This window comes from Aphelocoma coerulescens, chromosome 2, assembly GCF_041296385.1.
Source record: "Aphelocoma coerulescens isolate FSJ_1873_10779 chromosome 2, UR_Acoe_1.0, whole genome shotgun sequence".
Taxonomy (NCBI): domain Eukaryota; kingdom Metazoa; phylum Chordata; class Aves; order Passeriformes; family Corvidae; genus Aphelocoma; species Aphelocoma coerulescens.
Genome location: NC_091015.1, coordinates 52,957,189 through 52,981,380, shown reverse-complemented (window position 1 = coordinate 52,981,380; position 24,192 = coordinate 52,957,189). Strand labels below are relative to the sequence as shown.

The following is a 24,192-nucleotide window of genomic DNA, read 5'->3' as shown; positions in this document are numbered from 1 at the left end:
GCATGTTCGCGTAAATTTTTGCTTAATTGCTAGGTTAATGTTAAATTGCAGCTTTTCTTTGGGGAAAAATGGCAGCTGGTGAGCCCCTTTCTATAAACCTGCATTTCCTCTGTAGCTTCTCAGTATGTAAGTAGGTATGTGAGAGACAAACAACTTCAAAATGACATGTGATGAAAAGAAGCTGAGGACACTGAGATGCTTACAGCAATCCTCTCATGGGGAAAACTGCAGTGGACTCCACCTAGAATTCTTCAGCAAGCTCATGAATGATTTTGCTGCCCTCCAACCAGCCTGCTGTGAAGAAATATTTCCACTGGAGCCCCCATTAAGAGCTGTTTGGGATGAGTCACCTAGTCTCACAACGTGGACGGTACTGTGCTCTTTTTTGGGGGTCTAACCTTCCACCTGGCTGGTGCGAGGGCACTACTAAGAGCCAGAAGGGATTTCTTTTAAATATACTTTATTGCTCCACTGCAATTATTTCATTGTCTGCTGAGCACTCAGAAGCAATGAACAATGCTGACAAGATAATATAGTAAGAGAGATGGACATTCTTGCTTTTATTTGCTTAATATTTTAGGCTTGGGTTTGTAGGTGATCAAGAAATAAAAGCAAAAAATGTGCGAATCTCAAGAGATGTTTTGTTACTCTTCCTGCAGCTAAGATATCTAAATAAAGAACTTTCTCTTTCACAGCCCAGGTTCTCCCCTCTTTGATCCTAAAGCAATAATCCCACATTTATGAGATTATTTTTCGTTGCCATGGAAATTAACGGTATAAGAAATGCAGCATTATCATTTCTGTATAAGCAGACAAGATGCAGTCCTTTTGAAGGACAAATATTTCCCAGACACCTCTCTCCACTCCCACCATCCTACACACAAGACAAGTCACAGCACAAGAAGCAGAAGACACGCATGCCATGCACAGCACACCACATAACAGCAAGATTCCTCATACAGGTCAGACTCACAGTACTTTTAGGGCTGTAAGGAAAGATCTATCCCATCCCAGTGCCACAGTAGACTTTATTTGTGGCACCATAAACTCTTGATAAAAACTAGAGACAGCAGTTTGGGGTAGTTTGGGATTACAGGACCTTACCCTACAATGTAGTAGTCTAAAATCACCCTTTCCCTAAATCAGTCCTTTCCCTAAAAAACCCAATTTTGGATTATTAAAAGTCCTTTGAGATACAGCCTCTTTGTTCTTTGCACAGGCACTGAACAGCACCATAATCTGTGAAGTGGGACTTCAGCATTTCAACAATCTCCACACTCATCCTGCAGTGAGACACTACTTACCAACGCTGACTGGCAGACATCTCAGGCTTTAGTAAATCCACAAAGCCTTTAAGGAACAAAGACACCCCCAAAGCATCCTGCTCTTACATCTTGCATATGCTGGTGGCTGATAAGATATAGCACCCACAGCAAATTTTAAGTTGTTCCTCAATAAAGTATTGGTCTAAACACCTTATTTTGTCTGTAAACCCACTCTTGGCTCTTAAGAGTTGTTGTTATGCAGAGAAAGGACAAAAAGCCAGGATTCAGAAAATTGCATTTTCATGCAATCTTTGAATCTGAAAAACATACAGCTAGATCCCAGGCATATCCAATGTGTCTGACTTACACCCTTATAGGAGTCAGTAAAAGAATTTGCACAAAGCTCCCCAAAATTGCCCAAGAGCACTCAGATCAACTCCCTCTTCTGATAAGTTTCCTCCTTCACAGTGATCCAAGTGCTTGTGCCAGGGCTGGGGATAAAACTGAATTCCTTCTCCCACTCCTTTTGCACTAAATCCTTAATGCATCCCCCTCCCAGGCTCAGCACTGTGTGAATAAAGTAACAATCACACAACAACACTGTCTACATATTTTTGGTTACAAGTCTGTTTTAATAACAAGATATCCCTAAAGGACAGCAACAGGAATCATGGGATTTCAAAACCCATACAATATAACATCCAAGGAACAAAGCAGATTTCTTTTTACTCTCCTTTGCTATTCTTTTAGGTCTGACCTAGAGAGACCAAGAGGGGTAAAACTCCTCGTCTCTTCAGTCCTTAGATGGATTTATGAGGCAGGCAAGGTTTCAAGCCAACTGTGATGATGATTGTTATGATGTGGACATCTGTTTGCTGAGACTGGCACATTTGTATCCTTACAAATGAAGGGGCTGAGAGGAAGCCAGTTTTTAATAATCTTTATAGATTTTCTTGACAGCAATACTCAAGAAAAAAACCCCACAATCTACATTCAGCTTTATAATTTTGGTGGTACAAAAAAATGTTTTAGCTACAGAGAATTTATCTCTTGAAGCAGGAAACAGTTTCTTGATCAAACTTTCTATTTTTTCACTCTTTATTGAAACAAACTTAATTTGTAGCATGTATCTGAAGGCAAAACAGGGAGCGATGGTGAGTAGTAATTCATATTTATGATGCTATTTATGTATTATCATCATACTTATCCAGTTTTCTGACCATTAGCCATGAGCACACATAGCAAAATCCCCCTTTTATTACAGGAGTAAATTGTACCTGGCTCTTGTAGATGCTTTAAGCCAATTATCAGTATAGAGGTGATGCTTCCAATTGATGGGATGCATACACAGATTTACTTTTCTCCCTCACAATTTTCATCTTTACTTTCATGTTTATTTCTTGCTGCTCTTTCAAGAAAGATGCAGTCTCCAATTCAGGCAATTTATTGAACAGCAGCTAAGAAACCTACAGTTAAGAGGTTAATGTAATATGGTCATCACAGACCAACTGCAGCAAAGCGGCTTTAGGCACCAAAATCCACCTGTTTCTGCAACTAAACAGATATTACCATTCACTAGCAACAGCAAACTCATGTTCTGCTGTACAACCACCACTGGGATTCATTCTACCTAATTATAAAAGGGTGCTGCAGAGTCCCTCTGCCCATATGGATGGACACAGACGTGAAAAACTCTACACTGCTGCCATATTACTTAGGTTTCCTTTTTTGTGGACCAGCTGCTGATCTGTTCGCCAAACATTAGAAAAAACAACATCTTTCTCCCTTTTCTAAGGAAAAGCTGTTTGGCAAAACAAAAGCCCCATGTACCTGAGGTTTTCAAGCCACAGCTATTCCCAACTCCTGAAATCACAAGATGTAAAGAATTTATTTGAAGTGGCTGAATTGCTTTCCTTAAATAAAAAGACCCCTAATACTCAGAGAAAACACATTTGTCTGTGTTTACAAATGCTCCTCCAGCCAAGCTATGATATCTGAACATGAATACACTGCAATTCAGATAAGAGATAGAAAGATTAATGTACTTTAAGTCCAGAGGGAAATCCCTCCAGACATTGTTTTGAAAAGCTTAGAAATCAGCTTTTTTTTCCCCCTCTGGTTGCCACTATTCCTTAGCAACAAAGCTAGTCTGCTGAACATGGCTCTGCTGTAACACATTCCAGAAATAACTAGCAGGGCTGGCATTGTTTGGACTAACAGGGGAAAACTAACTGGGTCATTTGCTACGTGCTAGTGCTCTCCACCTGCTGACCACCTGCATGTCCCCAGGACAATCCAAGAAATACCCACATACACTCACACGTGTGAGTGCGTGTGTACCTAAACATACAGACATACATTTATTTGAAGAGCATTTATAAGGAGTGATTTTTCACAACTCTTATGTGGGGGATGGAGAGAAAGATAGAGGAGGACAAAACAAAGCCTTTCTTCTGAGTCTAGCAGAAGATATTAAGAGTCCTACTGAAGCCCCAAGCACCTTCCCCACCCACCCAAGAGCTCCACAACGGCCAGGAAGAACCTATGTCCTTGTCCTCCAGACAGCATAAGAACCACCCTCTGTCCCAAACTGAAAACTTCACTTCCCACGAGTGGAGACAATGCAGAAAGGAGCTTACACTGTGTTCCCACATTCCTCCATCTTTACAACAGTGTGGATATGGCAGCTCCAAAAACCTGTATGCTAATGCAAAAGCTCCCTTGTTGCAGCAGGGAGCGTTTGGAGACTTTGTTTCTCACTTTTCAGGGGTTCCAGAACAGCACATACTGCCGAATCCTACATGTCCAAACTAACCCATCATGTTTTCCTCCTGAAGGACACACCTCTTAAATAAAGAGCTCCTCGCAATCTTGGATAAAGGGCAGAATCTTTTTTTCTGTTAAGAAAATTGTCAACATTTTGAATATTTTTCTGCTCCACACTGGGGTAAGGAATTTGCTTAAAATTCTATTGGGAAAAAAATAAAAAAAGAAAAATAATAATAAAAAACCCCCACAAAACCAGAAACCCTAAACAAAACCTCACCTAGGATCTAGAAAAGTACCAGCTCACATTGTTCCTTTGTCCGATTCAACCAGGGACTTGAATCTATAGCTCCAGCTTCTCACATGAGTGTCTACATCAGGAGGGCATTACATTCCCTGGAGAGGGACATTCTTTGTCTTATGACCAGAAAGTTTATGTTGGACTTGAGAAGCAGAGATCAGGTGTAATTGCTATGGTTCAGGAAAAGAACACTTTCCTTTCGATGCAAAAGCCTTTTCTGACAAAATATTTTGCATTTTGAACATCGAGGCTTGCTGTAATTCATATCTAAGAGGTCCAAGCTCGGTGCTAACAGGAGTATTGACTGCACAACTCTTCACTTGCACAGACAAAATGACATCAGTGGCAAATGCTCTGCCATGAAGTAAATGTATGCAAACCATAAAGCTACACTAACAAAGAAGTATGGATGAGAACTGACAAAACATGTCCAAAATTCAAGACAACATAGCCAGGCCCTGCTAAGTAGTGCTTCATCTGTTCTAGCTATGGCATTACCTGAGGATTTTCTCTTAGCGTTTTCAGTGCTGTCTGTGCTGCTACAAACATGCTACCATTACACTGAATTCAAGGTCAAAAAAGAAGGAAGGAGGGAAGAAAATTTAGCAGATTTTAACTTACTTTGATTTGTTTTTTAAAGGCATGGGATAAATAGTTTCCTCTCACCCTCAGCCCAGCAGAAGTGGCTGTAAAGCAGAGAGCAGCATAAATCACACCTATGAAAAGTTCAATACACCTGCCACTGCCAGCCAGAAGCTTTCCCTTCTGCTCTGACTCACACAATGCCTCAAGGTGCAATCCAGCCTACCACACTGAAACCCCTTCATTTTGAATTTTACACATTTGCTTCCTCATAAAGGAGTTCAATACTTCAGTACCAGTGAACCAATACTGAGCAGGTAAGTAAACTTGGGTTTCTAAAAATGATTGAGCCTTTCCGAGGTACTTCACAACATGCCTCAGGCACGCTCAGTGGGCACACCAAGAGCCAAGTTGCTATGTGCTGTTATATATTCTACATAGCCTGCAGTACTTCATCCCTGAGACAACAGTCTCTGGTGTGATGGTGCCTCCAGGGGAGAGGCACACGGCTAAAACACAGGGCACCTCATTGGGTGCCCACAGACTCAGGTGCACCCAAAATTGTGGCAGCCATGAACCAGGTAACAAACAAATCACCTTATAAATTAAAAACTGGCTGTTAAAAATCTCCTCTTTTGACAGCCTTCAATTACAAAGACTTTCTCTATTCACACACAAATTACATGTAAAAATCTGACTTTCAACTTCTAATTAGCAGTAGAAGATAGAGTTATATTTGTTATGGCATATTTATACTTTCTGTTCATTTTTATTTACTCCCACTGTTTTAAAACAGCCAGTTGATACCTAGAAATGTTAGAAGCATTTTTGTAAGGCAAAAAAAAACCAAAACCAAACCAACCAACCAGTCAAGATTCAGGCATCTCTTTGGAAGAAAAGACACAGTAAAATAAAATATCAGGTGTTTGGTCAAAAATCAGCATATCTCTACTGAAGTCAGTGGAGCCACACTGACTTTTAAACATGTTGTAAATCCTCCCAAGTATTGCTTATACCCATTAAAAAGGGGTCAGGAAAGGGGTGGAGAGGGGAAAAGAAGGAAGATACAAAAGTGTTTTTTATTTAAAGAGCTGAAAAACTTCCACTAAGAATTTAAGCTTTTGGTGACCTTTTCTTAATTGAAGCTTTGCCAGTTAGTGCCAAAAGGGTAAAATAAGCAATGGTGAAAGAACCATTTATATACTTTCTTGTATCACATGGAGGGTTATTAACATAAGTAGCATTAACATCTCCTAAAGCCTACTTTTGTGTTCTGATGATTTACTCCTTGGCTTGTGTATTTAACTAAGCCAGTGCTCAACACTCCCCTCCCAGTGACTCAAAGTCACAGCTCTGTAAACCGGACTGTTTGCTGTCTTAATCTGTGCTATTTTTCACACTTGTGCTAATTACAGAAATGAACACACATTAAATGTCAGGGAAATACGAAGAACGCATTGTATCAACTTCTTACTAATACAGGATTTGTAGGGATCTTAATTTGCTTCAACTGATTTAGAGATACATGAGATGGAATTCAGGTTCTTCAATAACTTACACAAAGAGAAATGCAATTCCTTCTAATGAAATATGATGGGTTTTCAATGAAAATCAGTATTTTGCTTAACTGATCTTTTCAGTAACACTAAACTGCAATATACACTAGCACAGAATCTCAGAAGATTTGATACTATCAAATTACTGAGTACATTAAATGCTAAAAAGCTACCAAGAGATGAAAAACGACCCCTAATGTTTTATTTTCTTTTTCATGTAATTGAACTGGGGTAGTGCTCCAAATAATTTTTCCAAAGCTCACACATATATCCAGAGGAGCCTGAGGCCAAATTTTGCTACTTACAAGATCTCTGGTATAATTGTCATTGACTTCAAGAGGGTCAGATTTTGGATTTACAGGATTTTTGGGTACAAAATACTATTTCTGTTTTCAATGAAATCAGTAGGGAATGTACTTATGGTAGACTTGGGCTTTAAATATGAATCAGATCATCAAATGCACATCACAAGAAGAAAAAAAGGATTATCCCTCCTTTTTCCATTCTACGAGTAACAGCAACTGAGGTCACGAAAATCTGACCTGTCTGAAATACCTCTTTTGGGGATGGTTTCAATGAAGAATGGATTACTGCAACCCATCTCATTCTTTCATAATCTAAGGTAACAACCAGAAATCAACAAGCATCTTAGCTTTCTTCTTAAAGAATGGCTACCAAAATTCCAAATATATTTATTAAAAATGGAAAGCTACTGCCTGTCAATTCGAGCAAATGGATCAAGGGCTTAACAGGTTACATTTAACCTGGAATACAAGAGCCATGAATATGTCTAAACTGAACACAAACGAGATTTTAAAACTAATGGAAATGTAATCAGTTCTTTTTTTTATCCTCCAGGATTCTGTTATATTGCTCCAGACTGCTCCCGCTATCTCCTGTCTCGGAAGCTCAATCTTCTCAAGCAAAAGCTTTGATCTACATGTTCTTTGCTAAGTAGTTTCAAGCATTAAAGAATTAATAACCATGCAGTGTATTTCCCCTCGCTTAATTCTGCATGCTGTATGGTTCTCTGGAAAATCAAACATTATCTGTCAGACAAATGACACCACGGTTATTTGGAACATTTGATTTGGCAGTTTTCTAGCAATTCAGTAGTATTTTCAATTATGGTAATGTAATACAGAAAACACTGGCATTGTTTGGATACCACAGACATGTTTCTGGTACAGCATGAAAGAAAACAGGCCCACCCAGTTGTCGGGGCAAGAGTGGGTAACTGTGGGTTACTAGCCAGCCCACATAGTGGGAATAAGCTGCAACTCCAGTCTTTTGTTCAGCTGCTGTGGGGCATCTTCTGAACTTTCATGGCCTCCCCACAATGTGTGTTCTGTTGACCATTGTCTCGGTTTGAAAGACAGATGTCTGCTAAGGAAGGCAGAAGCCTCTCTCGGAATGGCAGATGCAATCCCCCTTCCCTCTGAGTTATTATAATTTTGAAATCAAGGGGCTTTTAGGCAAAGATGTGGAAAATAGGAATAACAGTTCTTTACTACTATATATCTATATGTGTATAACCAGTCAAACAAACACCAATAACTCTGGCAGTAACAGCAAACAATCCCAAACCCAGTCCCAGCCTTCTCGGCTGTCGGGCCCTTTCCCCTCGGGTGCAGTTCCGCTCGCAGCCGGCAGGGGCGCTGGCGGCTCCCGGTGAGCAGGGCAGGTGCGATGGTTCCCCCGCGGCTGCAGGGGGCGCTCCGGAGCGAGCTCGGGGAGCACGCGGCAATGGCGGCCTGGGATTCCGGGAAGGGAGGGAACAAAGGCATCACAAACCCCTGGGCAGCCGATCCCGGTCTCCGGCCGGACCCTCGGGAACAGTAGGCTGGAATGGCAGGCTGGAACGGCAGGGACGAGCACAAATCCCGGGTGGCAGACGAGATATATCCAAACAGGGAACCCTGGAGGTCTGGGCAGGCAGGGTGAGCAGGGCTACAACGTAGCGAAGGCTCGAAGCAGCGGTGGGGGCAGGGCGGCCATGGCCTGGCTCCAAGCGGGGCAGGGAAGGCAGGCTTGGGATCCCGGGGTTTCTCTGGCAGAAGGAAAAGCAGCCGAAGAAAGCAGCCGCCCTCTCTGTCCGAACGCTGAGACCAACTGACCACACACACAGGTGAAACAAAAAGAGCAGCCAGCTCTTTTGTTTTTCTTAAGTACCTAGCCATTTGTTCTCCATGCAACATGTATGGGGGGAAAATTCCTTTAGCAGAAAAAAAAAAACAAACCAGGAGAGCTCCTAAAACCCCAACACCATTTAACAACTATATACCTACAATAATATGTCCTGTTTCACCCAGACGGTAGTAGTAACAAACATTGTTACTCAGAAAGTATTTGTATCCTGTGTTGTATTCAGCAACTTCTAACTCACAGCATGTGAAATGCAGCAGTCACAATTGTTCTTCCATTCCTCAACAAATCCAGAGTCCTGGTGGTGGCATTTCATCACAACACTAAGGAAGTTAAATGCAAGTGGAGTTCATATGGATCATTCATCTTCAAAGGACCACGGTTACTGTAGGATAAAGAAAGCATTCCTCCATGGGCAGCTGTGAATCTGCTGGTGGCTGAGGTCCTCTCACCCCGCCCTGCTGTGAGTACTTACGGGCTGCTGAGACAATCACTATCACCACCTCCATCAAGTGAGGTTTTGAATATGGAGTCTTCTACCTGGCAGTAGAGATGCATGAAGGCTTGAGCTGAACTCCACAGAATGAGCTGCTCTACAGAGCTCAGTAGTTCCAGGCTACATCTCTTAAGCAAGTAGTGTAGCCAAATCGGACTAGTTTTGTATGGCAGTGTTGCTTAAAGCTCCAGCAACCACATCCTATTGTTTCAGGGCAGTTTATTTGGGATTAGCTTTGCTTCAGTCTCCCATGGATTGAATAAGAGAAATTTGCATACAGAGGTGCAGCTTCTCTTTCAGTTCTATCCAAAAGCAGCCCAGTTCATAAGCACCAGGACTCCTGTGAATGAAAGCGTAAGAAGCACAGACTACTGGGAGGGATTCTCATCCAAACCAGATTCCTAAACCAAACTAGAACACTAGTATGTACCCTCTGCTGCCTGCCTTTCTTTTTCAATGGGGCTGATCACTGAGAACACAGACGTGAGGTCACAAGAGAAGCACACCCAAGAAAGATGTCTATAGCTGGGTTGGAATGGATGGGTTTTCAGCTTCTGCCTCAACAGAGGTAAGGTTGCTGAGTTTGTGCAGTGACTGAGGCTTCCAGGTATACCATGAAAATGGAAGTTTTCCCCAAATTTACTCTTTATGTACCCCCATAACCATAAATAAACTGAGGTAATTGTACCAGCTACTGAGCAGGGAGCTGTAGAGCCTGCCAAGCAGGCGACGCAGCATGCAGTGATTGCTGCTGCTGGCTACGGAATAGCTGCAACTGTTCTCTCCTTTATTTTTCAGTCATAGCCGAGGGACATATACAGTGCTCACAATGCACTCTACTATTGGGGAAAAGAAAATAAATTCCTGTCATGTTCAAAGGATGAAAAGCAGAATACATAAGAACAAATAATGGAAAGAGCTACTTTAATGTAGTCTTTGAATTTCTTACGCTAAAGCAATGTGCCCTATCCTGCAGCTCTTGATATCCTTGCCAAGCCACTAACACAAGAACAAGAAGTCTGGGCCTCAGGATATATATGCAATTAAATACAAACTCTCAAAAACATTGCTGTAGAGGACACTAGGAGGAATGGTTAACAGCATAGCGGTGCCACACGGATGATGCAAATCACCCTGCTATTTAACTGCCTGATCATAACTCACCGTGGCATGAATCCACCGCTAAATGCCTGGATTTTCTCTGCCAGCCACTCTAATAGTTATCCTTGACCTTTACATACCAAAATGCTTGCTAGTTTACTGACTTCTCTAATGTTAACTTCAAAGCTCTCAAAGATAAAACTCCTTTCCAAAGAAGCTAGCAGGGATATTTTCACTTTTGAAAACATCCTCTCCTCTTATTAAGTGACAATTAAGTTGCAGAAAAATCCCACTGATGTAACAGCAGTGTTGCCTGAACTGAGATGCTGAAGAGTATCGACTCACTAGGCCATTGCCAGCATATGCTGTATTTCAAAAGAGAAAGTGCACTTATCCTGTGCAAAATTAGAGCTTCTCCATAACACTTTGTCATCCAGAGGATTTCTGAGTAGCAACATCAAAAACTGCACACTCACAGGATACCGTTTTTCACAGTAATCCCATTAAAGCTGAATTTTGTGCTCATTTTTAGGTCTTTCCTGATGGTCACCATATTTCACTCAACTACATTTGACATGTCTGCAACCACTTCATTCTTGCTGTCTCAGACAAACATACTGTAATGTCTCAAAACCCTGCACTTACGCTTTCTTCTTAGAGACCCCTCTCAGGAAGAGGCCACCTCATGCCAACCAGAGTCAGACACGTGAGGAAAACACACCGAGTGTGTGTTAAAAAAGGTCCGACTTGATGGCTGTCTCCAACTGCTGCTTTTAATGCACCCTGCTCCCGGTGCAGGAGAACAGAACTGTCCACAGCACCAGAGCTTTGTTAAAGTCGGGTGCTGCTCCAGGCCTTAAGGTATCTGAGTAACAAAATCACCCACATCCTGCAGCTTTGTGCAGCTGACAGAGAATGACTGTTCTTCACAGCCAGGTACTGCTTGCAATACCCCAGCGTTATGGCACTGAATGCTTCTCTCATTCATTTTGCTGGCAGACAATCCAATACTGGCACAATACAGCTTTCCATGCCAAATCTTCAACATATGTATATGAACTAGCAGAATAAATTTTTTCACTCTGCTCTGGCTACTATTCCAGCATAATTTACTGAAAATGTCCCAAATTTAATTGCCCAAGTCTTGTGCCTAAAGGCATAATTTTAGGGCTCTTTTCCTGTAATAAGTTGAGCCCTTCCAACTCCCATCAGAGCCAAATAGAGTTGAAGGAGCTCCCTAAAAACCAAAACATTCAAATGATAGATCATTATTCCGTATAAATGTTCTGGGTAAAAGAGAAATCAGCTCCTTCATACAGACTGGTTTGATGAAATATTGTCAAAAGACAGCCCTTTTTGGTACTTGATATCTTTTCTCCATTTGGCTTTTAAACTATTTTACAACAAGGGAAAAAAAAATACCAAAAATCTTCTCTCTGCCACTTTTACATGAGTATTGCATGTCATCTCCTATCTTGACAGTCTGATGGCAAGTAAGATCAGCAAGAATGTTAACCATTCACAACAGCTGACAGCAACCAGCCTTGCTAATTTGAAGGGAAAAGTCAAAAAGGAGACAAGAGGTTTAAATGTGGTGTTTAAAGGTCCTATCCACACAGGCTAGCACCTTTTAAAAATTATGTTGCTGATATGCAAACATAGAGGAAAAGAACTGGCTGTCAGTTTGTTTCAATGCCACATGGCTAGGAGACCAGATGCATGAGAATATTTCCAATTCATGGAAAATACTAATCCTTTTATACATATATTCGTATAATTTCAATAAAATAACTATGTAAATAGGCAAGACGTAAAGTCTTTAGCAGGTACATACAGCCATCTATTTGAGACCCTCTAGATTTTTCTAGGACTGACTGTGGCTTCAGTCACAAGCTGTAATGCTGGCTCAGGATGCTCCATCTTGTAATTAAAGGCTTAATCTCCTCTTAGTCATCTGGGCAGTTGTAATGAAATATGCCAGTTACTCCCTACTCTTGTTTTGGAAAAATGCCCAGCAGATTACAACAGCAACAAAATTAAATTACCCATTCTGTACGTCCACTTCACAGCATACTCATATTGCCCTTTACCAGTCTTGCACTAAAGCAAGATTTATTAAACCAAAACAGCTTTCCATGTTTTTCAGATTTCATTACCCTTCAGCAAAAAAAGAAAAGTCTTGCTCAGGACTCAGTATGTCACTTTGCTTTTCTGACATGTTGCTTTACACTTTAGTTGGGACACAGCTTTCTGCAGCACTAGGAAGAACACATTTTAGGTGTTACACATTGGTGATGAAGCAATATTAACTGCAGACTCTTATGTCATTTAAAAAAATTAAATAACAAGGGTATAAAATATTCTCAGAAGCCAGGTATCATTCCCCAAACATACTCTTATACCATCTGGCTTTGACCACACTGCCAGCTCCTTTCCTATCCCTTTCTCCCTCCTGCTTTCCCTTCTTTCCTGCTCCACATACTGCAGGTGCCAGCGGACAAGTCTGAGTTGCATTTGAGTAAAAACGAGGCTGAAACAAAATTAAAGTTACAGGTCAAAAACTACAGAGTGAGTGAGGAAGAGGTAAGCAGCAGCTTTTTGCTGGCTTCTGATGATGTTCAACAGCTCAGCTGAACTGAGGGAAGTCCCACCTTACACACAAACAAAAACACTTTTACTGGTTTAGGCTCAGAAGTTTTCAGTCACTTCCTGCTGCGATGGATCTGGCAAGGCCAAGGGTCCCATCAATACCAAATGTTACAGCTGCTCAACAAAGCATCCCCAGTACCTCCCTGTAGCATTGCAGTGAAGATTCACCTCTTTTTACTCTGACCAGAATGCAAGTTTTTTGGTACCACTGACAATCTCTGAACAGCTGTGGGACACGAGTCTCAGTGTTCTTGGCATAAAAGAGTACATGGGTCAGGCCAAAATTTAGGTGCATATTGAAAACCCATTCTGCACTAACACAGCACATTTTTAACTGCCTTTCTGCCAGTAGCACCAAGAACAGAATTAGTGAACTACTGCCAGCTGCTTATATTAAGAAAAGTTGGAAGACAATCATAAATGCAACAAAAATCCAAATACGAGTGGTGTTGATTAAGACTATTTTTTGAGCAAGGGGGGTTTGCATTGTCTGTGATGCTGAGAAAGGAGGAGCAGAGTATGTTTCAGTAAGTCCTCCTGGACTGAGTACAATGTCACTATTTCAAGGGACTTAACTTAATGACCATTTTATTTCTTATACACTGCATTAAGGACTAAATTATGCTTTCAGTTAGCTTAAGAAAAGTATGAAATAAAACTGTTTCATTTGTTCTGGATTTACAAAAGGTCAGAAACCACACTGTCCTGAAAATTGTTCTGATAGCACACGCATTTATGCAATAACAGGCTTGTGCAAAGCCCTTGCTCCAATCCTTCAACTCTTCAGAAGGACAACATGGGTAGACACATGGCATTTGTACTCTTATCTAGAACAGCTACTGTCTCACAGCTCATCCTCAACGCCGTTACAAAGTGCCAGTGTGGAAGGAGGTCGGTAAAAACCAGATGGACCTGTATATCTGTTGTGAACCGTTCACAAGCAGAAGTGGGACAGGCTTTTCAGCAACACTCAGCTCACACAAGCCCTTGCTGTTAACAAGGAACCAGACTGCAGTGTTGTAGCACTCAAACATGTACAACACTACACCAAAAACTCCAGTATCAAAAAAAAGCTCCAGAGCTTCAACTGTTAACAAATAATCATACATATTTACATTCCAAGTCTGGTCTTCCCCCTTTTTGCAAAGCTATTACATGCCACTTTAGGCAGCACAGTGTTTGCAGAGAGGAATCCCACAGCATGATTTTAACCAACAGAACAAAACCCTAGCGTTTACATTCAGACCTTTGTAGATGCTTTTATGTGACAAAGATGCCCAAACTCGATGACTCATTTCTTATAAAAGCAGACAAACATGAATATCCTCGGGAGGATCAAGGAGATGACAGTCATTAAGCAGACAAACATCAAGATACAGAGACCAAATGAGTGCCTTAATAAGAGTGGGAATTGCCCTTTCTTTTGTGGGTTTTTATTCCACTCCTGCTCAGCCCCCACCAAAATGACTTTGATGATGTTATTAAAAATCACAGGTTCTTACAGAAAATGGGCTCAGAATGTCTCAAGACAGCTATTCCTACTCCTGCAGTAGGGGCCAAATTACCTTGTTGCATAATGGTTGCTTCTGCAACCAATAAAAGTGACTGTGGGACTGATGAAACAAACAACAGTTCTGGAGAAGCTTCCAAACAATTCATGTTTAATTTAGGAATTTGGACAGTGAGTTTGACATTTGATTAAATCTGAATTTCCAAATTAAACAATCTAAAGAGCATTAAATTAACAACAGCATTATATCTTGCCAGTGAAATAACAACTCCCAGTACCTCCCTGGGTGTTGTAAGGCACCAGCAGTTGATCAGAAGTCCTGATAAAGCTCAGAGACAACTCTCCCCGGACTGATTAAATGCAGGTGCTTTTTACATCTTGTTTTCAGAGTCTGCACAAGCCTACCATGCACCACAGCTGAGACCCACTGCACTACTGTTCTGCAGCTCTTATGAAATAACCTCACTGATTGCTCCAGAGGCCAAGGTGTTCAGCTTGTTTTTGACTCCTGACACCCTGCCCCAGATGAATTTGGCATTTATCTCATACGCAAGTATTTGAAAATGTATGCAAGTGCTCACAAAGACAGGGTCCAGCAGCAGATGTCCAGTGTTTCAAACGATGTTGAAGCCGGAGCAGGGGAAGCCAACAGACAGGTGTTCTGACTCCTCCATGCTGCCAAGTCTGCCCCATTAAGGAAAGGAGGCTGAAGACCATCAGTGAAACAGTCAAAACTTAATCGCCAAATGTGTCTCTGTTCTAAATACCTCTCACCAGCTGGTTACTACTTATCCCCTGATGGTGTCTGGGCACATTTCCTCCAAAAAAGCAATCAAGCTCTTCTGATGTGGTGTGAAAAGCCAAGTCTGTTCCTTCCTCAGTGTATGAACACATGATCCACCTACAAAAAGTTCACAGAGCACCAAAAAGAAATGCTCAACGACTCATTTTTCCATGCTGGGCTGGGAAAACTCCACAATCAGGGCAGACATTTTGCTTTTGTCATCAGGAAATCTTTCTGGCGAAGCAGAGGCAACATTACTGCCCTCCTCATCTGTGTCATTATCGTTATTTTGTTGGCACCTTATTATCCAAGAGATGGGACGATCACGATTATCACGATTTATTACTTAAAGACAAACAAGGCATCAGTCTCAAAGGCCGTGATTTAGTAACAAGTCACCATAATTTACATCATAATTTTTAACTTTTTAGTCCAATAAGCAATTAACACAAAACTTTGTTTTGACTTTAAAACCTATCACCTTTAGTACTTTTTACTGCATTGCATCTGTTCCACAACCAATGACTTATTAGTTCATGTACACACATATACTTCTATCATAACATCTAAATTCTTAACTTAAACTATAAAATCACATTACTATACTTAAAACCCTTCACCATATCACCCAATACATTTTCTTACTTACAACTATAGAAACACAGGTTTATGATTCTTTTGCTTAAAGTATGTATAGTCTTGCCACTACATTAATCCAAATTCTTTCCAAGGCTGTAAATCAAATTTACTAACGCTTGTAGAAGTTTCTGCTTCTCTGATTCCCACAATCTGCCCCTGGAACTGCCACATGACATCACACCAAATTCCTCACTACTGGAAACTGGGTGCAGCTCCACAGATTCAGTGGAAAATGTAGTCCAAGTCAGGACTTTTTGTGGTCCTGCTACTGCTTCTGCGTATGTGTTGTCTGACTCATAACCAAAGGATGAGTCAGGAATAGATAAACTGTATTTTATCAGCTTCTTCAAAACCAAAAAGGTTTGGGTTTGGTATTTTTTATGGTTAGGTTTGATCATCTTAAAGGTCTTTTCCCTTCTAAATGATTCTATGATTCTGTTTTTTCAAGGGAACTTATGGGTTTAACAGTGCTTTTGTACCTCCCCTGCTGGAGGTCCCTGCCTCTATGGAAAAATACCTGGGCTTGGGCTCAATTTAAAAATAAGGATTTGAGTTTGCTGCATATTTCAGGGAGGGTCTTTGCTAAAAACATTCAGTCCTGAGTTAGGGGAACACCCACTGCCAGCACAGGAATGCAGAAAAGCAATCCAGGAGTGTAAACAGCAAACCTCAGTCACATACACAATTTTTGTTAATAGGAGCTTAAACACACACTTCACCTCTTTTGTTCCTTCTTATCCAAGCATCCAAATTAACCCTGAGTGCTAAAACGAGATATTCCAACCATGAGGCAGTGCTCTGACTCAAACAGAAACAATTCTTACATTTTTAGCAGTGTTGCTAAGATATCTGTAAATTATTTAGAGGGGGAAAAAAGAAAAGCTAATTTATTTTTATGATCTCTGTTTACTTTTTGCCCCTTCCCCACTTGGTACAGTGCTTTTCCTCATCTGCCAGAAGAATGTTACTTAGCTTCCAGCCTATGGGGGATATGCTTGAATTTTGTTTAGAAATCACAAAGCAAGAGGATTGTCTTTTTATCAGAGTAGTGTATTGGGACTCAAGAAACCTCAGCTTATACCCTACTCCAACAAAAATTCTCTTTTTGACATTTTGCAAAATGCTTTATTTCTCCACACTTCTGAAAACAACCTTACTGTTCTGTTATCCTTTGTGAATAGTGAAACCCCATCTGAAAAACAGAGATACCATTTCCTCTTTGTTACCCATCATCTTGCCTGTTTATACTGCAGTCTCTGCAGGATTGGGACTTTTCCCCACTATGGGTTTATACAGTGTCTGTGATACAGTGGAGATCTGGTACAGCTCAAAACCTACAGACACTACTGGACTGCTACTATTAGTTCAACTCCTAGCACTAAGAAGCCAAAATTACTGGGGGAAAGTAATCTGTCAAAGCTCCAAAATCAAGTCCTGGAGTTCTCGTCCTGACAAAATTCTTCCTGCTACCAAGATGTCAGGCTTCAGCCATAAATAAGGGAGCCATTATTCTATCAATCAAGCTGGTAACTTCTTTTCAGTAATAAATGTAGAGGTGGAACCCAGTTTGGAAACAAATCTGTAACAATAAAAGGATCTAAAGTCCTACCTGACTGACAAATTCAGGTTTTCCATTATTCAAACCAGAAGATTCCATATGAAGGCAACTGCAAAGAGGCAGCTTAATTTATCCCACATTAAGATTCAAATTGTTCAGAGATAGACTATCACTGATTTAACTCCACTCTACAAGATATCATGGCCAATGACTTAATTGGCCAATTACTTATCCCTGATGAGAAACTGGTGAGAATGCCGTGCCTCATACATGAAACAGTGGTTGTAGTAAAATGTGCATGAAATGTGCAAGTCTAAATCAGAGCATTTTATCAATCATTTGCAAAGCTGACAGGCTTAATGGGTTTGGAACGATGAATATATTGTCATTTTGTTATTTGTCACAAACTAATAGAAAGCCCTATTAAAGTTATGCAAATTCTTTGTCCAGCATAAACAAATAATGATCCATATTCATATTTGCCTCAGGATGAATAAAACACATACATTAACTCATTAGTTGTTTTTTCTGGCTAATACTTCACACAAAGTGTGGGGAAATTTATTTTTGTAAATGCCCAACTACTTCCCAGTTTTTTACCCAATGTGCTCAGGGGAACCAAATCTCCCTTAGACTTTGAAGTCAAGAAATGGACAAGATACTGCCATTTGGAGCACACAATGAGCTCTTGGGCCATCATCATTCTCTGGATGCCTGGCAGTCAGGGAAGAATTTATTGATGTCTGAATGAAAACCCCCAAGCATGACTGAGAGAAAATGGGAGATTTTGCAAGGAAGAAAATCATGTTTCAGTTTTGAGGTTATTTTCTGTCAGTCCCGCCCCTGTGAGATGCAGTTCCGATAGAGGTTGTTGCACAGGTACTTTTATTGTGCTGAAAGGCCTTGTACAGGATCACTGTGCAGAATTAGGTTGGGTGAAGCCCATATTTGCCTGTGTATAAGTGAGAAAAGTGGGTGACAAGACCACCAACAGGAAGAGCACTGGAGCATACAAGTCCACGCGTGAATAGCTATGTGCTTTAACGTACCTTTTTGAGCAATATGTTCACCCAATACGAGCTGATCCTCTTTGTGGTAAAATGTTATTATTTGCTCAATCCACTCCAAAACCTTTTGTTCTCATTTCTGTGTCCATCCAATTTATCTCCCTAAGGGATGAGGACATTTCCATCTCTTATATTGCACTTTACAATGGCCGAGCAATTCAGGCTCCCTTAGCAGTTCACTGCTCATACAGCCTTGGGAGAAGGGCCACAAGTGACTACTACATGCAGAACAACATGAGGCCTCTGCTCCTTGGGCTGTAGAAGGTGGGCACAGCACAGTGGATTTCCAATGTCCAGGCAATGACAAACTAGCATAAGATTCATGCTAACCTTTGGTCCTTGTTTTTTTCCATTGCCTTCTGACGGGGATGGGTTATCTCATTTATGGTGCCTGAATAGGAAAGCATTATCCTTCCTAAATCCAAAGCTTTGCTGCTTTATCACTGAAGGGGAATTATACCACACTTTGGAACTGAGCGCTCCCAGTAAGTCTCATCAGTTTCTGGGAGAGCAAAGAACTGGGCCTGTGATTTACCTTCTTCTTCAGCTGGCACAGCTGCAAACATTTCCACTGCAGGCAACATAAAATAATAAGAATCCTTAATATTCTGGGGATTCACAACTTAGACATCTTTGATGGTTAGATCCATCCTGCAGTGCATGGTATTTAGGATTTTGCTTGAAAGAGGTGATACCATTGGAAATGATTATACAGAGGAGATATTCCAAGGAAAACTGCTAAGGAAGGAAAGCCTTACAGAGGTCCTCTAGACAGATACGCAGAATATGTCAAGTGAAATGAAGTTTTAACCAGGCACCTTCAGCTTGTCCAGTACCTGGAGAAGGAATGTCTGAAAACTCAACAGGCGCTAGGTTGGTAGTGATCCTTGCGTGTCTAGAGCCAGTCAGCCTCCTCACCATCCTCCTGCACAGGCCCTTGTTGGCTGTGCAAGGGAAGTCCCTGGAGGTTAACAAAGAATGTTCAAGGCCTGTCAGCTTAGCTAAACTGCTACAGCCCCAATGCACTGGCATCCAGAAAAGATATGGCTTCAAACAACCTTGGGCTGTGGTCAGTTTTCTTCTTTAAATGAGGGAATCTTATTTAAAAGTCCACTGCATTCAGCAGATGATTTCCATGGACCTTGGAGCAGGCTCTTAATACATCTTGAAAAGCAAAAAAAACATTTTAAATTTGAAGTGTTGTGCTTATGGAATTTCCACATTATCAAACTATTAAGGTGAAGTGGTGTCTAAGGAGAAGGCAGCATTTCAGAATTGCATACTGCCAGTGTTTTTAAAAATTTCTGCTACTACTGTGTAGGGTATGAATCTTATTACACTTGATAGTATTCTTGCATATAAAGCAGAGAAAAACCATTGAGAGGAATCAATGAGCTGAATGGAAGGGTTTTTTTCTTATAATCATGTTCCAATTTTGTGTTTTCTGAAAGTTATTCTTATCTCTTTCTTTCTATTATCCTCAAGTGCCTGAAATTCTCTTTGATGGAAGACAGCTGCATCCTACTACAGTTGACAAGCCCTCAAAAAATGCATCTGACAACCACGTTCTGGAAAGATGCATCTGTAATGACTCCTTTCAGCGAAAAAAGAATCAGTGCAGCAAGGTAAGAGCTCTTGCTCAGCTGCTACTTTCTGACATTTTGATCTCTGCTTGCAAGGTGATCTAGCCTGAAGGCATGCCAGGGAGGCCTCCAATCTTATCAGATCCCATAAAAAAAAGCAGGACTACAACTGGTCAGTATTTAGGTAGAAAGCTAAATTTTGGGGGAGATAATGTTGAGGATTCAATAGATGGCAGTCTTACCTCAGAGTCAAGACTGAGGAGACAAATGTGCTATCAAGGGCTGGGGGTGCCATCTTTTAGAGGTGCAAAAATTAGGTACCAGGATGAAAAAACTCCAAGGTACATTTGGGAGATCATGACTAACTGTTAATGTTCTGCTGAGAAATGCCAGCCCACAGACATTCTCTCCCAATTTCAAAGCCATACTCTTGTGAAGCCATTACATGCTTTTTAAAGTCTCCCATCTCCTGCTCCAGAGATTGCTCAGCTTAACAAAAAATGATCTGTGTATGAGACCAGAATTTCTCTGTACAGGGCACTGAAGACAGTGTCAGATGGGCAGAAGATATCACAAGAGTAACACTGAAGTATGGATTTTTTAAGTTTCAGTGTTGAATCTTGTATTACACAGCTAAGAGATTACTAAGCTGTGAGTGTATCCAGAAGGGAGAGAGGTAGAAGAATTTCACTTACAACCCTGTACAATTTATCCTGTTCTTGAGTCTGTGTAAAAGAAGTCCTGAGCAGATAGGAGTTTAAAAGTTTTACCTTCTGCTACCTCATGCATGCCTTGGCTAGCTAGCAGTGTCAGATATGAGTTGCCTGGACCAACAGCAACATTCCATGCCCAATTTTTAATGCAAAGAGCAAACTTGCATCAAGAATCAATATGTCTCTAACTATCCTATCTTCACTGGCCAGAAAAAAGGCATTATTATATCAAGGGTTCAAGGTACCTGTCCATGTGGGCCATATACTATTTTCAATCATCTGGTGTTGGGGAGGATGAAAGTTTGGTAAGAAAGTTTCACAGGTATGTAGGCTTGGCAGAAAGATCTCTGAATGTAGAAACTGGGGATGAGATAGAAATTGAAAGCAAGTTTTGATATAGAATAAAAGATGTTTTGCTGAAACAGTGATCGATGAGTAACTGAGAAGGCAAAGGTTGGAGATGAGTTGGAAGGAGATTTTTAGGAGTAGGACAAAGGTATGTGACTACAAACAAAGACATGCTTTTCACCAAGTAAATAAGTCTCAAGAAGAGCATATGTAAATAGAAAACATGTCTTTACCAAAAAGAGAGATATGGCAGGCAAACAAGAAATGTTGATGTAACAAGAAGAAGAAAGGTCTAAGAATTTTCCACTGTAAGCTTAAATTGTAACTTACTTACTCTTGTGATTGGATAATAATGACTATAATATGGTGATGGTAGTAGTTATGATAGGCTATAGGCAAATGTAAAGATATGGTGTATGATGCTTACTGGTTGTTATGTGTTAAGATACTCTGCAAAGAGAAGTATATAATGCTTTGTAATTTGAACAGAGAGCAGCTTCAGGTATGCCTACAGCTGGAGCTGGCAGCTGTAGGGCTGGCTCTGGATACCCACTCGCTGAAATGCTGGAACTTCACCCATGCAATAAACAGCTTTCAAGAGAGCTGCCTGAAGTCCAGACATCCTTCGTGAAACTTTGTCCTACAATCTGGCCTTAAACATGAACTGACTTTGAGCTGCTGTCCAACAGAACCTACACAAACAACTAGATGCTTTCCTCATATTAAACTCCAAGCAATTTTAATACTTCTGGATCAATAGGTCTTCTGATGTGTTTATTAAGGTCTGTGCTGTCTGTCTCCCACTTTTTCTTTTTAGAGCGCTGTAGGGACTTAATTTCTGCAGCTCCAGCTCAGAGAGATTGGAAAAACTGCAAGCTAGGAGGACCTTATGCTTTCAAGGACCTTATGCCAGCATTCAACCATAAAACAAGTACCCCTTCTTTTCTGGACCTATCATACAGTGTCAACTTCATCTAAAACCATTTTTTTCTCTGATACAGGAAAAATAAAGTGTTGATGTATATGAGTTGATAATATCATAAATACAATTGTGAACAAGAGCATCTAGAGCAGCTGTAGTGACTTAGGAAAAGTATGCATGGGTATGTATGTTTACTTATGCACGCAGATATATTTATTTGCTTATATATGCACAGTATTTTTCTTTCTCAAAATTTGTACACTTAGTTGTTTTTTATTTGTTTCTGTATTTTTCTGAACACAGAGAGGTAATATTCCACAGCGCTCTTTATGTAGAAACTCTTTTTCCTTGTTTGCAGAAAAAACACAGTAACTTTTAAACAATAAAAGAGAAAAGAAAACAAGGCATTAAAAATGATCAATGGAGACAACCTGAAAAGGTATAAACAAACATACTTAAAAGGAGCCCTACCAGGGAGAGAAGATTACTATTTTAACCCTTTGAAGAATTTTATCCCATTCCATCACAGCTAGGTTTTACAGTACCAAGGAATCAATTAGTCTTTGGTACATGCTGCAGAGGGATCTGTACCCAATGAAGAAAAGGCCTCAAGAAGTTGTTTAGTGAAGTTGACTCTTGCCCTTTTGCTAGCAATTTAGGACATTCTCAGTGTATTGATGACAAAGTAATCAGAAAACCTGAGTTAACAAAATTACTAGCAAATGGTGCTGGTTAAATGACTGGCATATGACTGGCATGTGGAAACAGTCAAGAAATACAAAAAACAGCATTCTTGTTCACTTGTGTGGCTACCTGCAAATTTTATGTGCATATTATTATGTCAGGACCCAGCAGCACAGTCTTTCAAAAATACACTCCAGTGTCACTAGAAACTTGTGAGTCCCAGATTCCTCTCAGGAAATGATGCTGCGCTGCTTTTGATAAGCTACTTTATTGCTTTTCTGCAGTTTAACTAGCTGTAAATGGAGAGAATATTACTTACCTACCTTAAGGGAAGGTTAGGATTCTTAACTACATAATAGACTTGAAGTGCTGTCATCAAAAAACCCTTTAACTGAAAAAAAAATATGATGAACATTTCAAGGAGTTCCAGCCATTCTTATTGATTCATTTCTTACAGAGACAGAAAATGTTTAACCTATTAGAGGGAGGAAAGAGAGATGGAAAGAAACACAAACTTCTCAGTCATTACTTTTCAATGCAGTAAGTGGATGCAAGTACTACAAAGCTGGCATGGATTGCAAGGGAAGGTCATGGCTAATGGTACAGCTTTTACCTGGCACATCTATGACTGTACGTACAATCAAGTCTGATGCCTACTCACAGTGAGAACAAGAAGTCCTCTACCTAGGTTTTCTCATGAAACAGAAAGCATGTGCTCTGTGACATTTTACGCTTCTCAGTTTTAAATGAACTGCTGTTTCCTCTCTCCTGCTTTTGGCTAGCAATCAGGGGTCATCAATATTCTCCTGTTTTCACTCTAAGTCAACCTTGGTGACCTAGCTGCCTCATAACAAAATCTTGACTGAACAAAGAAACCATTTCTCATCCATTTCACATAATGCAGCACAAATGAAAGCCCTGGAAATGTTTTATTCCTCCATATTGCTTTTCACATGTAGCTTTTCAGCTTTTTCATTTGTCCTCCCTCCATTTCCACACAGTAATTTTATTATCATCCAGCCCCGGAAGGGCAGGAACTTGCTGTTATTAAAATGTGAGAACACAATTTGAACTGCTTAATGCAGTTCATGGCAGCCTGCATACTCAACTGCAGCAAGAAGTCCATGTCTAGATAAGCAGACCTAGGCAGGAGGGAAGTTGCACCTGCAAAACCTGCCCTCAGGCACTCATCTCTAAGGCAGGTGAATTCCTGACAACTAGATATGGAATCTTGCTGGATTGTTGGAACAAATATTGCAAATTTTCAGGTATATTCCATCATGCAGGACTTGCAACTTAAACCAATTGCTTGTTCTTGAAACTCAAGGACATAGGCAAATTTTCTTGCAAAATGCACACCAAATTTCCAGTGGAAAATAGTTTGAAAGAATCTTGAAGAGTTTCTACGCACAACAAAACCAAGAGTATCTCAAAGGAGCTCTATCACTGTTATTCCCATGTACTTGGTCTTATTTCCAGCAGAAATCAGGAGTTACTTCTGAAAGCAATAGTGTTCAGTACAT

The 24,192-nt window shown here is 40.6% G+C and overlaps 1 protein-coding gene across 4 annotated transcripts in view; it reads right to left on the bottom strand.

Annotated features, from left to right (window-relative positions):
- TMEM108 (transmembrane protein 108) overlaps positions 1-24,192 on the bottom strand; it is a 162,639-nt gene that overhangs the window by 103,347 nt on the left and 35,100 nt on the right. The window contains exons 1-2 of one of the 4 annotated variants that reach the window (XM_069007470.1): positions 17,404-17,494; positions 14,953-15,272 (exon numbers count right to left, since the gene is read on the bottom strand). The exons of 2 other annotated variants lie outside the window; for them this stretch is intronic. The gene's annotated coding sequence lies outside the window, so the exon portion shown is untranslated. Of the gene's footprint in view, positions 1-14,952; positions 15,273-17,403; positions 17,499-24,192 lie in introns of those variants that run through there. One more of the 4 variants, XM_069007468.1, reaches the window with a different exon arrangement.